Source organism: Megascapheus bottae, chromosome 7 (genome assembly GCF_031878675.1).
Source record: "Megascapheus bottae isolate mThoBot1 chromosome 7, mThoBot2.hap1, whole genome shotgun sequence".
Classification (NCBI taxonomy): domain Eukaryota; kingdom Metazoa; phylum Chordata; class Mammalia; order Rodentia; family Geomyidae; genus Megascapheus; species Megascapheus bottae.
The window spans coordinates 60,555,571-60,569,873 of NC_143515.1; the positions used below are offsets into that span (position 1 = coordinate 60,555,571).

Consider the following 14,303-nt stretch of genomic DNA (forward strand, 5'->3'; position numbering starts at 1 on the left):
TGTTTCTATTGGAGATAAGAGTCTCAGGTCCTTTTGTGCCTTGATCCTCAGATCTCAGCCTGCTGAGTAGCTAAGTTATGGCATGAGCCACCACGCCCAGAACTCATCCAGATTTTTGTATGAGTCAAATTTGTTAAGTTGTACAAGTATAGAAATTTTCCCAGAAATTAAGGTTATAAATTGTATTGGTGTTATGGGTTTTCATCCTTTGTACTTCTGTGGTTTCATTTGTGATAGTCTCCTTTTGGTTTTCTTTAAATTTTATTTAATTGAATTAGGCTGTAGTCCTTTCTTCATGTTTGTTTTTGTTGTTGTTGTTATTTATTTATTTATTTATTTAATTTATGGCAGTTACCAAAGTTTGATCTCAGTGCTTTCCTGGGGATTAGCCCTGAGCTCTACTACTTGAGGCACGACTCTCATTCTTATGGCTTGATTTAGAAAGTCCTTGTTTCTAGTCCACCTGGATACTCACTTATACTTCCCAAATAGCAGAGATGACAGGCACTTGCCACCACCACCAACTTCTCTATTATGATTGGTTCTTGTAAACGTTTTGCATGCTCTGGCTTTGAGCAGTATGCCAATTCCTGCCTCTTAAGTAGACAATACTACTGATGTGAGCTGTTTTATTCTGGCTGCCCTAAATATTTAAGTTCTCTGTCTGTTTTTCTTTAAAGCTATATTAATAATTTTAGAAAATTTTCTTATACTTGACAAAATCAACTTGTCAATGTCTGAAAAAATATGTAGGGATTTTTGGTTGTCTTTTAATGCAAATTATACATCAGTTTTGGTGGGGGAAAGCTCTTCCTAGTATAATGTTTTATAATCTGGAATTATGATATATCTCTGATTTAATTTATTTGTAATTCCTCTCTGGGGTTTATGTGTAGGCATGTTGCGTTTTGTTAAATATATTGCTGAGCATTTTACTTGTCTTTTAATGTTATTAAAAGTTGTCCTTAAGTGTCATTTCACAGTTATTTGCCACAAGCATATAAGAAATAAAATTAATTTGTGTACTGATCTTGTACACAGAGGCTTTATGGAACCCATTAACTTTTCTATGCACACAATCATATTGTTTGTGATATTTAAATACAAAGATCTTATTGGAGAACATTTTAAATAAATCTGTTGTCTATGCATTACAGTGTATATATTCAAATTAATTTCTAAACAAAAAATTGTGAATTATTTTTCTTTTGATTTTATATAGGTCTGCCCATTGTTCTAATATACCCATTGTTTCCAAGAATAAATATGTTATTTGTAGCTGATCCTGGTCGCTCATGTCTGTAACGTAGCTACTCGGGATGCTGAGTAGCTAGCAGTTTGAGTCCAACTTAGGCATTAAAGTCTGTGACACACTTTTCTCCAATTACTACCAAAAACTCCACTAGAAGAGCTGTCGCTCAAACAGCTACCTTTGAGCCATACATCTCAGGAACAGCACTTAGACACTGAGTTTAAGCCTCAAGACTGGCACACACACACACACACACACACACACACACACACACACACATACACGTTATTTAGAATAATGTGTCCATTCCCATCTGGGCCTGTGTCTCTACTGTCATATACTTTACATTTCCTAAAACTGCTGGGATCACAAGCCTGCACCACAACATCCCTCCACAGAGATGGAATCTCAGAGAGTTTTCTGCCTCCACCGGCCTGGAGACACAGATGCTTTCAGTCACAGTTTCCTATGTACCTTTGGAATGATCAGGGAAGGCAAGGGAACTAAGCGAGGGGTCCTGTGAACTTTTCTGTCTGAGCTGGACTAGATCAGCAATCTTCCATTTGCAGCTTGCCAAGTAGGTAGGATTACTCCAGGGCTGGACTCATGTGTAATAGTCTTTAATCCTGTAGAATGGCAATCTGATTATTCAATGAAAATATGAACCATTTACCAAAACACTCTATCTTGGCAACATTCAGATGACAGCACCTGTATTTTCTGAGACTGGTGTCAGAGTTTTGGCTTAGGTGTTTAGCCTTCCAGCTGATGGCAACAGTATATTTCTGAGAATCCCACCTATTAAAGGTATAACTCATTAACTGCCAGAAATTGGAAGGGAATTATAAGTAGATTTGTGAATTCTCCCTGACTCTAGCTTTTGCCATGCTGGAATTTCCTTCCTCAATTTTCAGCTTCTCAGGCTAACTTCAACTCTGCCTTCTGAAGTCTGAAGACAGATTGAATCAGTGACTCAATTTAAAATAAAGTGAATATTAGCCAGACTCTTTATGTGTCATTCTTTAATAGATTCTTAGCAGTTGGAATTACAGGCTTTGGTTGACTTCTATAAAATATATTTATTGCTGTGTTAAATTATATTGACAGTTTTTGATACCATGCTATAATTCTTTTTTTTATATACCTTATAGCCACATGGTTATAAGGAGTTCTCCAGTTTGGCATTAAAGCATGAATAATTTATAAATTTTCTATATTTAGGAACTTTTCACCCTTTTAACATAAAAAGGAATTATAAATAGAATTGTATGCCTGTGTGACCATTTTGGATCTTTTTTATGTAAATTTGTTAGTTTCATTTATCAGATGTGCATTTAGGAGTGAATAAAAACCTCCAATTGAGGAGCTGGGAGTTTGGCTAAGTGGTTAAAGTGCTTGCCTAGCATGCACGAAGACCTGGGTTCGATTCCTCGGCACCACATACTTAGAAAAAGCCAGATGTGGTGCTGAGGCTGAAGTGGTAGAGTTCTAGCCTTGAGAAAAATCCAAGGACAGTCCTCAGGCCCTGAGCTTAAGCCCAGGACTGGCAAAAAAAAGAAGAAAGAAATATAAATTTTTCTTCATAATCACCTACATGTATGTTATCGATCATTCATACTTACAATGCCCTTGATAAATGCTTTTTGACCAGCATGATTATTTTAAACGTTACTTGTTTGCATTTTCTACAAAACTAGCTTTGGGAGTTCTATTTATTTATAATATCGCTTCTTTAATCCTAAAGCACATTCAACTTATATATTTTTTGGCCTCTGTTCTTCAATTTGGAATATTCTAAAATGGTGGAGGATTTGTGGTAATTTAAGTTACTAGAGTAATATAATCTATCTTGGTCAGTTTCCTTGGGCTTTCATTTTGCATGGTGTACCACTTGCCTTAAAGTAGGTAGAAATTCTAGGCACATGCTGTGTTTAAATAGAACAATGAAAATATTTAGTTATAATTGGCAGATAATAAAAGTTGTGGATGTTATGTTTATGGGTAAAGACTTTAGTCAAATATAAACATCCAGAAAGTACCACCATCATCAGTGCATAGAACATTTGTATCTGCCCCAAATATTCTTCGCAGCATTTTATAGCTAATTTCCTCTACATGCTTACCCAACCTAATGATTTTACTTTCCTACTAACTCAGAATTAGTAGGAAAATCATCTTCATTTGTGTCTTGGTTGGTATATTATTTTTATAGATAATTGCTATGGCATTTTAAACAAAGGCCCGTATCTAGTGAATCAATTTAATATGCAATCATCATCTCAAATAAATTTTCATATTACCTACTGATTTTGTTGATTTTAAGAAAATGATTTTTTAAAAATTCTAAAACAGAGGTATATGAGATATAATTGAAATTGAGTAAATCTCCTGGGTAGCATTTTGGGAGATCACTGCCTACAAAAACAGATGCCACTGTAAATGTGAAACTGAAGTAGCAACTGTGTTGCTAGCGTTAAATATGCTTGGTATCACTGATGAATTCAAAGGCTCGTTTATGAAAATAAATTAGATGATTCATGAAAGTAAGTCTTCAATACAACATTCACATGTAGTAGTCACCACTTAAATATTATTGATTTCTTACTGCACTAGAAAATATTTATGTACACATTCTCAAATTCTTTCCAGTTGGACAGAGTAAAGTTTCAATGAGTGTAGTATAGTGATGAGTATATTATTTGAACATTCTTAAATTTCTTTTAAAAATGAAGATAAAACAATGAACTAAGAAAAATTAGTTCCTAAACCACACTTTAAGTAAAACCTACATAGCAAAAACCCTATCAAAATCTCATCATAGACACACTGTTTTTTTAGGAATTCATATGTAAGATCATGTGCTTGCATGAATGTAAAAAAGCAAGGATTTATCCTGAATTTCTATATTCATTTCTCCAAGAAGAACCAACTACATGAGGACTTGAAAGAAATGCTTTGAAGAAATGGTCCAGCTAGGAAATGTGGAGAATCTGAGATTTGCTCTCATTGCAGTGCCAGAAGATAACTAGCAACAATTTTGTGGATTGTAGTAGAAGACAATGGTGTCTTGAGTGACAGCAAAGGGATAATTTATTACTGAAATCACTATAAGTAGTCATTTTCTAGCTCTTGCTTCCTGAACTTCAATTCACACAGGGAATTGTGTTGAGGATCAAGTGATATCAACATATAGTGAATGGTGTTAATATTGTACAGCTCGGAGGTTTAGAAAGACTATCTTTCATAATCAAGTTCAAGCAATGCATTCAACTTTTGCTCTAGAGGAAGCCTTTATTGTTATTAAACACTGGATAAAAATAATCAGTAAGACATTGGATAGTGATGGACTTCTGAATGAGTCTTATCAATACCTAAACCCACTGAGTAGATTACTAAAGGAACAATAACCAGACACTGTACCTTTCATATACTGCAACAGGAAGAACAAATCAGACCTTTCCTCATATTCTTGGAAAATAATTTAATCCGTCTACCAGCAACTTTATAGATCTAACAATCCTGTAAGAAGATAAACGTGAAAGGTATTTTCTAAAACTTGATAATGAAAATTCAGTAAGCCAAATCTCTTCCCTTTTATCACCAAAACATGACTCTGCTCTGATAACATGTAGGTGGCAGATTTCAAAGATTTGCCTATACCTTTTAAAGTTTTCTATTTCACAAACTAAAAGAAAATTTGATTCATTGCTACACACCAATAATCTATGTCAGACCAATAGGAAAATTGTAGATTTGTTTCTATTGATGTTAATTGGTCTGTCATCCAACAGAGAGAAGAAGTAGTTACCTGAGGATGCTGAGGAAAAAGAAAGGAGAAGCACATGAAAATTCCCAGAGTCAGAGCAGGAACCTCGGGAAACTGAGGAAATATGCTGTTTGCTATCTTCTGTAATTTCTCACTAAAACTCATCTGTGCAAACATCATTCTCTTTCTGAGCTTAGATTCATGGAACCAGCACATGCACTCTGATGGACAGTAATTAACCTCTTCTACAAAGGAGAAAATTGGGCCGAATTTTGTTTTGATTCTGGCCAAAAGAATTTTTCACACATGAATGAGGTCATTTCAAATCCTTGCTTCCTTTCTCTAGTATGATATTTTTCTTCAATGATTTCAAATAATTAGATTGGTTCCCATTCTGTTCAGTCATTTTTGCTATTTCTAGTTCCTCTCCAAGAGTTAGAAGGCTCATCGGTAGTCTAATAAGGTGTTTTTCATTCGTACTGAATTTAACTTCTAAGTGATTGAGTTGATTGAAGAGCCTCATCTATTAATGGAAATTTTGCTTTTCTCTGCAAGTTCTTATTTACTGTTTCTTCATCATATGCTTTGTAATGTATTAGAGTGCTCTGCACTTAAATTATATGTCACTTTGGTATTTAAATCAATGAATTTAAATTGCTGTATAATGATTACTTTCAATTAGCTTTCACTTAAGAAATACGATACCATTAAGCATGTTTGTTAGATGAGTTTTGCAAATAAACCCATACATTTACATTTGGTCATGATGAAAGGAGTCAGTTTACTCGAGCTATTTATTTCATTGTTTATTTACTGCCATACTAGGTATCAAACCCAGAGCCTATCTTCTACAAGGTGAGCTGTCTGCTACTAAATTATACCTCCAGTCTTTTGCAGAAATTTCATGTACTGGAAGAGATTGTCAGTTCCATAAGTCAGCAATCTTTCTTCATCTCTTCCTTATCCAAATTTACTCCCTTCTCAACTATTTCCTTGTTCTATCCCTTCATCCATCTCTTAACTTTCCTGCTTTTTACTTCATTTCTTTTTCGACATATTCATGATGTGTAAAACACACTATGGTATTAGGCAGTAGAGATGGCATGGTGACTCAAAGTCAAGGAATCACTACAATTTGTGTTTCTAATAGGTGACCAATTAAGATTCCTATAGCTCCCTATGTCCAAAGAAGCTGCACTATTTCTCAGACAGGTCTTGTGGAAGTTGAAAGGAAAATAAACAATTTTGAGGAGATGCCACTACATTCTCAGCTGCTGACAAATTGAGATAAATGAAAATTATAGACATTTAACCAGTATGCATTCATATATGATATTTTATCATTAGAAGTTCAATTTGGATCTCTTAACACAACTTACAAGTCTTTAATACTACCTTGTTTCACTTTTAATATATGGAATTTATTTTTCAGGAAATTTTATTTTTAAAATTTTTTCCATATATTTTTATTGTAATTAATGGAATGTTTACATTATATTCACCAGATAGAAGGTGCATTACTTTACAAACATTGATACCCTTTCTCATGTCTTGGTCCCCATTTCACTACCCCCCATCTTGTTTTTCTGCCCTTCCTTATCCTATTTCAAATAACCAAATACTCAGATACACAATATATCAGATAACAAGGTGAAGTACTGAAACATATGAGATAACCAAGGGACAGCAAAAGAGATGAGAAATAACATAGTGCAATAAGGACCATAATCACTCATTATATGGCTTTTGTTTCTATATCCCAGAGGTCCTTTCATTTAGCATCATACTATATGGCCTTATGTCTCTGGGTTTTGTTCTGTTGTAAATCTCTGCTAGGAGAGCCCAAGGTTTCTACTGGTTATGACAAATGAGGGAACCCATTGAGCCTATGTTCCTTTGAGTTTGGCTTACTTCACTTTTTTTCTAAGTCTTTCCATTTCCTTTCAAAGAAAAAACCATCCCATTAAAAGATGGGCCAAAGACTTAAAGAGAGTCTTCTCTGAAGAAGAAATGAGAATGGCCTATAGAGTCAGGCAATTTTATTTTTCAGGCTCAGTTTGGATTTTGTCTTTCTTCTCTGAGTGATATTGTTTGTTTCTTGGAGTTGAACTGATGCTTTGAGTAGTTTATCTGAGGCAAGCACAATAATCATCTAGTTCATATCTCTGACTGAAGCACTACAATCTTGTGTGGAAATTGTTGCTTCAATATTTCCCAACTTCTTTAGATATGTAAGATAGGTCACCCTTAACCTTTGTTACTGTACATTGGCAATGAAGGAAAATATTTGTTCCAATTCTTATGGCAAGGTGTTATTGATTGATCAATTTTCATGAATGAAAGAACTAAAGTTTACCCTCAGTCAAAATCTTGCTTCAAGTTACATATGTAGTACAGAACCGATAGGCAAACCTCTTCCTTCATCTAGAAATACATGCTTATTTCAGTTTTGTTGTACATTTTTGATGTGGTGGAAATAATAGAAGCTCTTTTCCAATAGTTTACAAATCGTTTTCTACTGAACTCTCTAATTGAAGGCACACTTGTTTTTTCTGAGATATCTGGCTGACTGAAGAGAGAGAAGAAACTATGGAGTAAAGGAAACAAATGATAACCTGAGAAGAATGTGTTGAAATGGTAGGAAATTTATGTATCATCATGAGATATATACAGAGTTTTAAAACTCAGAAGACGTGGTGTATATACCCAATGGATTTCTGTTTCCATCAGAAAGAATGACATCATCCCCATTCATAAGGAAATGGAAAAACGTAGACAAAAATCATATTAAATAAAGTAAGCCAGGCCCCAAGAAATACTGACTCTATGGTTTCCCTCATTTTTTTAAATTGTATTTTATTGTCCAGATAATGTATAGAGGAGTTATAGTTACATATGTCAGGTAATGGGTATACTTAGTCCTCTAACTTTGATACCCCTTTTCATGTTTTTGTTCCCCTTCCTCTCCACCACTACTCCCAACCATCTTGTTTTCCCCCCTTGCCTTCCCTATTTCAAATAAATGTATATACAATACATCAGGTAACCAAGTCAGATACAGTAACCGTGGGGAAAAAGGAGAAAAGAAATAACTTCACATAGTACATTAAGAACAACACTCACGAAAATAAACCTCTTATTTCCATAGCCTAGACTTCACTTCATTTAGTCTCATCCTATATGACCATATACATACATCGATTTTGAGCTATTGTAATCCTCTGCTAGGAGAGTCCTAGTTGTGCACTAATTATTACAAATGAGAGAAGCCATGGAGCCTATGTTCCTTTGGGTCTGGCTTACTTCACTTAATAAGATTTTTTTCTAAGTCTTTCCATTTCCTTACCAATGGGGCAATGTCATTCTTTCTGATGGCAGCATAGAATTCCATGTATAAGTACTACATCTTCTTAATCCAACCATCTACTGTGGGGCATCCAGGTTGGTTCCATATCTTCACTATGGTAAATAATGCTTCATTGAACATTGTTGTGCTAGTAGCTTTTGTATTTCCTTGGTTTTGGACATTTGGGCACATGCCAAAGAGTGGGATTGCTGGGTCATAGGGGAGAAAAAAAATGTTTTTAAAAAACAAGCTCGGGAACAGTATCCAGACCCTGAGTTCAAACCTATAAACACACACACACACACACACACACACACACACACACACACTCACACACACCTATCTAAATCAAACATTTCAGGCCAGGCCCAAAGGTTTCCCTCATTTTTGATATTATAGGTCTAGGATAGTCCTAGCAGAGGACCACAACAGTTCAATAGCTATGTACATATGACCATATCAAATGACGCTACTGGAAATTAACTCGAAGATATGGAAACAAGAGGGCTTTGTTTGTTAGTTATTTTTATTTTTAATATAATGGTTGAAGTTATTTCTTTTCTCTTTCATTTTTTATTTTTCCATTGGCTCATTCCCTTATATCACTGTCTTTAATTTTGCTATCCTGTTTCTTGTGTACATATTTATCTGATTTGGGAAAGGAAAGGGGAACAACAAAATGGTGAGACAAAGGACAAAGTTGAACCAATGCAGCAGTGAAATTCAAAAGACACTATGTTGGAAGTGAACCTTACAACTTGGGTAGGGAGAGTCAAGGTGGGGGGGAAGGATGAGTGGGAGACAAATGAAGGTGGGGTAACAATGTGTGCAAAGAAATGTATTCAATTCATTATCTTATACATGAAACTGTAAACCCTCTGTACCTCACTTTGACAATAAAATTAAATTAGAAAAACTTAAGAGATAGAGGAAATCCTGTGAAAACTGTCAGAAGTGTTTAATAGAGGAGTTGAAAAATCAAGAAAGTCCCTTAAATACTTCAGATTGCAGACAAAGGCAAGAAGGCAACATGGAAATTGTGGTAGCAAGATAAAGGAAGGCAGACTGAAGGCGAGAGTGTGAAATGTGCAAACTGTGCTTGCAGGGCAGTGAGAAGTTCATCTCAAGTAGAGCAGAAACTAGAGCTAAATCCCTCTATTCAGTAAGATTTTATTCTATTCAATAAGATTTTATTTTATTAATTTTTATTTATTTATATTTTGTGTGTGGGCCTTCTTGGCCTGGATGCTGTCCCTAAGCTTTTCAGCTCAAGGCTCCCACCCTACCCTTGAGCCACACAGTGCTACTTCCCATTTTCTAGAGATTAATTGGAGATAAGAGTCTCAGGTCCTTTTGTGCCTGGGCTGGCTTTGAACCTTGATCCTCAGATCTCAGCATCCTGAGTATCTAGGATTACAGGAATGAGCCATTGCATCTGGCTTTCAATAAGATTTAAAACTCAAAAGCACATTTATTAGGAAAATCCTCTGTGTCCATGGATGACAGCCCAGGACTTCTCACTGGATTGTGCAACTCACTCTTTCCGATTGACACAGTTTCATCTATTATCCAATATCATTAACCATTTTATATTTACTAGAAATTTTGTAAGTTTTGAATGGAAAGCATCAGGAACCTAACTATATGGCAATCAATGTGCAATTGCTGGCTTTTGTCTCTGAATAAATGACCTCATTTTTTCCTATGCTACAGAAATGGTAGGAGACTATTTCCCCTTTGTTTCTCAAAAGCAATTATTCTCAGAGGTAATTTTCTCATCATATCAGCACTTTCCAGATTAATATCATCCACATTTTGACCAAACACACATCTTTCCCTGTTACAGAAAAAAGGGGAAAAAGATTTACTCTACATAAGTGAAGATTCAATTCATTTTTATCAAGTACCTACTCAGTTCAGGTTTTCATTAGCACTCAGGATGGGTTATCGTAATGTAATTCAGCAGCAAGTTATTTAGAACATAAGAATAGGCTTGCTTAAGTGAGAAAGAAAGAACATGATGAAAAAATCACCCATGGGAATGATTCAGATTATCTGGCTTGTGGTTATCATTTCTTTTTTATTAAATAATTTATTAACATTGATTTTTACATCGTATTTCTTTTTTTTGTTTTGTTTTTTTGTTGTTTTTTTTTTATTGTACTTAGTAAAAGGGTTACATGATATTTGCCAGAGAGAAGGTGCATTAATTCACATACATTATTACCCTTTCACATGTCTTGGTACCCATTACCCTCCCCCCCACACCCCCTACCCGTCTTGGTTTTCCCTCCTTCCCTATCAAATTTCAAATAACTAAATACAAATAAATTCAATATATCAGATAACAAAGTGAGATACTATAACAATATGAGATAACCAAGGGACAGCAAAGGAGATGAGAGACAACATAGTATATTAAGGACAACAATCATTCGTTATATGGCTTTTGTTTCAATATCCTGGAGGTCCTTTCAATTAGCTTCATACTATATGGCCTTATGTATCAGGATTTTTCTCTATTGTAAATCTTTGCTAGGAGAGCCCAAGGTTTCTACTGATTATGACGAATGAGGGAAACCATTGAGCCTAAGTTCCTTTGAGTCTGGCTTACTTCACTTAATATGATTTTTTCTAAGTCTGTCCATTTCCTAACAAATGGGGCGATGTCATTCTTTCTGACAGCAGCATAGAATTCCATTGTTTACATCATATTTCAAATGACATATTTAAAAAACAAGTATTCAAGAGGGAATCTCTATATACAATCACTGGCACTTAGATTTTAGAACATAATTAAAATTATGTCATAGAAACATATTAATCTATGTAATAAGAACACCTGCTCAGCTATGTTCATCTCTGTACTATTCAAAATAGCCAGGTGATGGAAACAATCCAGATGCCCTACTGCAGATGAATGGATACGGAAAATATGGTATATATAAACAATGGAATTCTACATAGCCAACAGACAAGATAAAATATTGGCATTTGCAGGGAAGTGGATGAATCTAGAGTGAATCATGTTGAGAGAGATAAGTCAAGACCAAAGGAACAAAAGGTGCATGGTATCTTTAATATGTGGCTATTAGATCCAAACAGCACAAGAGCAAGGACTCGAAAGTTGTATACCCAACGCTATGGACATGGTATTGGAAATATCTACATAACTACATAGACATAAAATCTATGACTCTACAGACAAGGATGATTTTTGAAAGAAGAGTTTGTAAGGAGACTAAAATCTTGAGAAATCAATCCAATCTTAAATGATTTATGTTGTTAAGAAAACCAACTAATATGACTCGAGCACACTCTACTCAGCGTTTTGCCAGAAGCCCATACTTTCAAAGGAGTCATCCTTATCATAAATATGGGAGATGGAGAAGAAGACTCCTTGAGGAAAGGAAGAGGCAGATGATTTTTCATGCATAAAGTTTTCAGAAAATGTTGCTAATAGGAACAAAATCAGACACAGTACTCACAAGAGAGCAACCTGAGTGTTGGGTTTTGCTGAAGGTATTGTGAAGATATGTTTTATCCTGTTTTATCCGAAGCAGGATTTAATCACATAGCACTCCTTTATTTTGTGTCAGTCTGAATTCGATAAATGCAATGTAACCTGTGAGAATTGCTTGATATAAAGTTCACAATCACAAATGCTGTTAGCCTTGGTTCATATAACCTAAATTATTTTTTAAGTACTGAACCTTAGTAAAATAAAAATAGACAGGACTCCAAGGACACATCATGCCTGCAGTATGCCACATCACTATCTGATGCCACCTTTCTCCTGCATAATTATAGAGAAGAAAATAGGGCTTTATTCAGATTAGTGTAGACATACTGTAACTAATATCTGCCCTTCAATGGGGAAAACATTAATATAGCAAGAGGAATGATACCTAATTCCATCTTCACAGAATATGAAATTTCTAGGTCATTGCATAGAAAGAATCCAATTATTGTGGGGTGTGCAAATCCCAGAAGATGCATGCACTGCCTGAGACTTTTGTTTTGTTTTGTTTTATTTTGTTATTTCAAGACATTATCTGGCAATGTTGCCCAGGCTGGCCCTGAACTCACAATCCTCCAACCTCAGCCTCTCTAATGAATTCTGAGATTACACTTGTGCAGCATCATATATAGCTCTTGACTTTTTGACATCTGTGAGAGAAAGAAGTAAATAAAAGGAGTAAATAAAAGGGAGTAAAAGTAGCCATATTTTTAAATAGGAAGCCCACAGAGTGGGAGAAGATTTTTACTAACCATACAATAGTCACAGACGTCATATCAAAAACATATCTACAGCTCGAAAAATGGAATCACTCCAAAACTAATCTCCAAAGAGTTAAAGAGAGACTTCTTTGAAGAAGAAATAAGAATGGCCTATAGACACATGCTTGACAACTCTGGTCATAAAAGAAATGCAAATCAAAACAACTCTTAGATTCCACCTTACTCCAGTTAGAATGGCCAGGATTGAGAAAACTAATAACAACAGATGATGGCCGGGATGTGGCCAGGAGGGATCACTACTACACTGTTGGTGGGAGTGTAAACTTGTTTAACCATTATGGAAAGCAGTATGGCAGTTCCTCAAAAGGCTAAACATAGACCTCCCCTATGATCTAGCAATTCTACTACTTGGCATTTATCCAATGGTCCAGAAACAAGGATATACTAAATCCACTAGCACAATGTTTATTGCAGCACTATTTACCATAGCAAAGATATGGAACCAACCCAATTGCCCCTCCATTGATGATTGGATCAACAAGATGTGGTATTTATACACAATGGAATCCTGTGCTGCCTTCAGAAAGAATGACATTGCCCCATTGGTAACAAAATGGAAAGGGAAAAAAATCGTATTAAGTGATTAAGTACAAACCTTAGACTCTCATCGCAGAGGATTACAATAGCTTAAAACCTAGATACATAAGATCATATAGGATGAGGCTAAATAAAAAGACCCCCAGGATATGGAAACAAGAGCCATATAATGTGTGATTGTTGTTCTTGATGTACTATGCTTTTTCTCATATCTTTTGTTGTCTCTTGTTGTTATTGTTACAGTATCTTACCTTGTTATCTGGTGTATTGTATATATGATTACTTGTTTATTTGTAATAGGAAAGGGAAAGGGGAAAACAAGATGAGGAGAGGGGGGTGGGAAGGGGGAAATGGGGACAAAAACATGAGAAAGGGAAAAATGTTTGTGAAGTAATGCACCTCCTATCTGGCAAATATAATGTAACCCTTCTATTAACCTTGAATACTTGTTTGTTAAATATGTCATTTGAAATATGTTAAAAAAATTCAGTGTTAATAAATTCTTTAATTAAAAAAAGTTACTTCTGAAAAAAAAGTATCCAGTTTTTTTTCTTCTTTAGACAAAAAAGAAGATTTTTCATGGAAAACATTGCTAGAGACATATACTGGATAATATCCAGTATATAAAGTGAGTGTATAGACTGTGGAAGTGATGCAAAGTGACTGTGAAGAGTTTGATTTTATTAGGACATAACTAAAACTTTGATTTCTATAGGAATTTTCTGAAAGAGCAATGATGAACAAAGAGAAGACCAATTTCATTTCAGGAAAGCAACTGCAGTCAGCCAAAGTAAAAGGTTTAATGGAAACTGATTGCATCTTTGTAAACATTAAATAAGTGGCTTGACTTGTGAAAAGAAAGAATGCCTGAGAGGGTGAATATTTTGGCAGGCAGTGCATGAAGAGTATATTTTGTTTTATATGATTGTTTTAGTAGATAAAAAATAAAAGTGAAATTGTTGGGAATGAATAATTTTAAATAATCTAGTACAGAAGATTGTAGAAAATGATTTCATTATTTCTCAGCATGTATAACTAACCCCCCTTCATCCCTAGGAAAAATAAGGCAGAGAGCATAACAATGGGTAAAGAAGAGAGGG

The 14,303-nt window shown here is 35.0% G+C and overlaps 1 long non-coding RNA gene across 1 annotated transcript in view; it reads right to left on the bottom strand.

The window, feature by feature from the left end:
- Positions 1 to 1,755: 1,755 nt before the first annotated feature.
- Positions 1,756 to 14,303, bottom strand: part of LOC150060888 (uncharacterized) — a 65,290-nt gene continuing 52,742 nt past the window's right edge. The window contains exons 3-4 of the long non-coding RNA XR_016536173.1: positions 4,673 to 4,771; positions 1,756 to 1,878 (exon numbers count right to left, since the gene is read on the bottom strand). This is a non-coding gene — a long non-coding RNA (uncharacterized LOC150060888). The remainder of the gene's footprint in view (positions 1,879 to 4,672; positions 4,772 to 14,303) is intronic.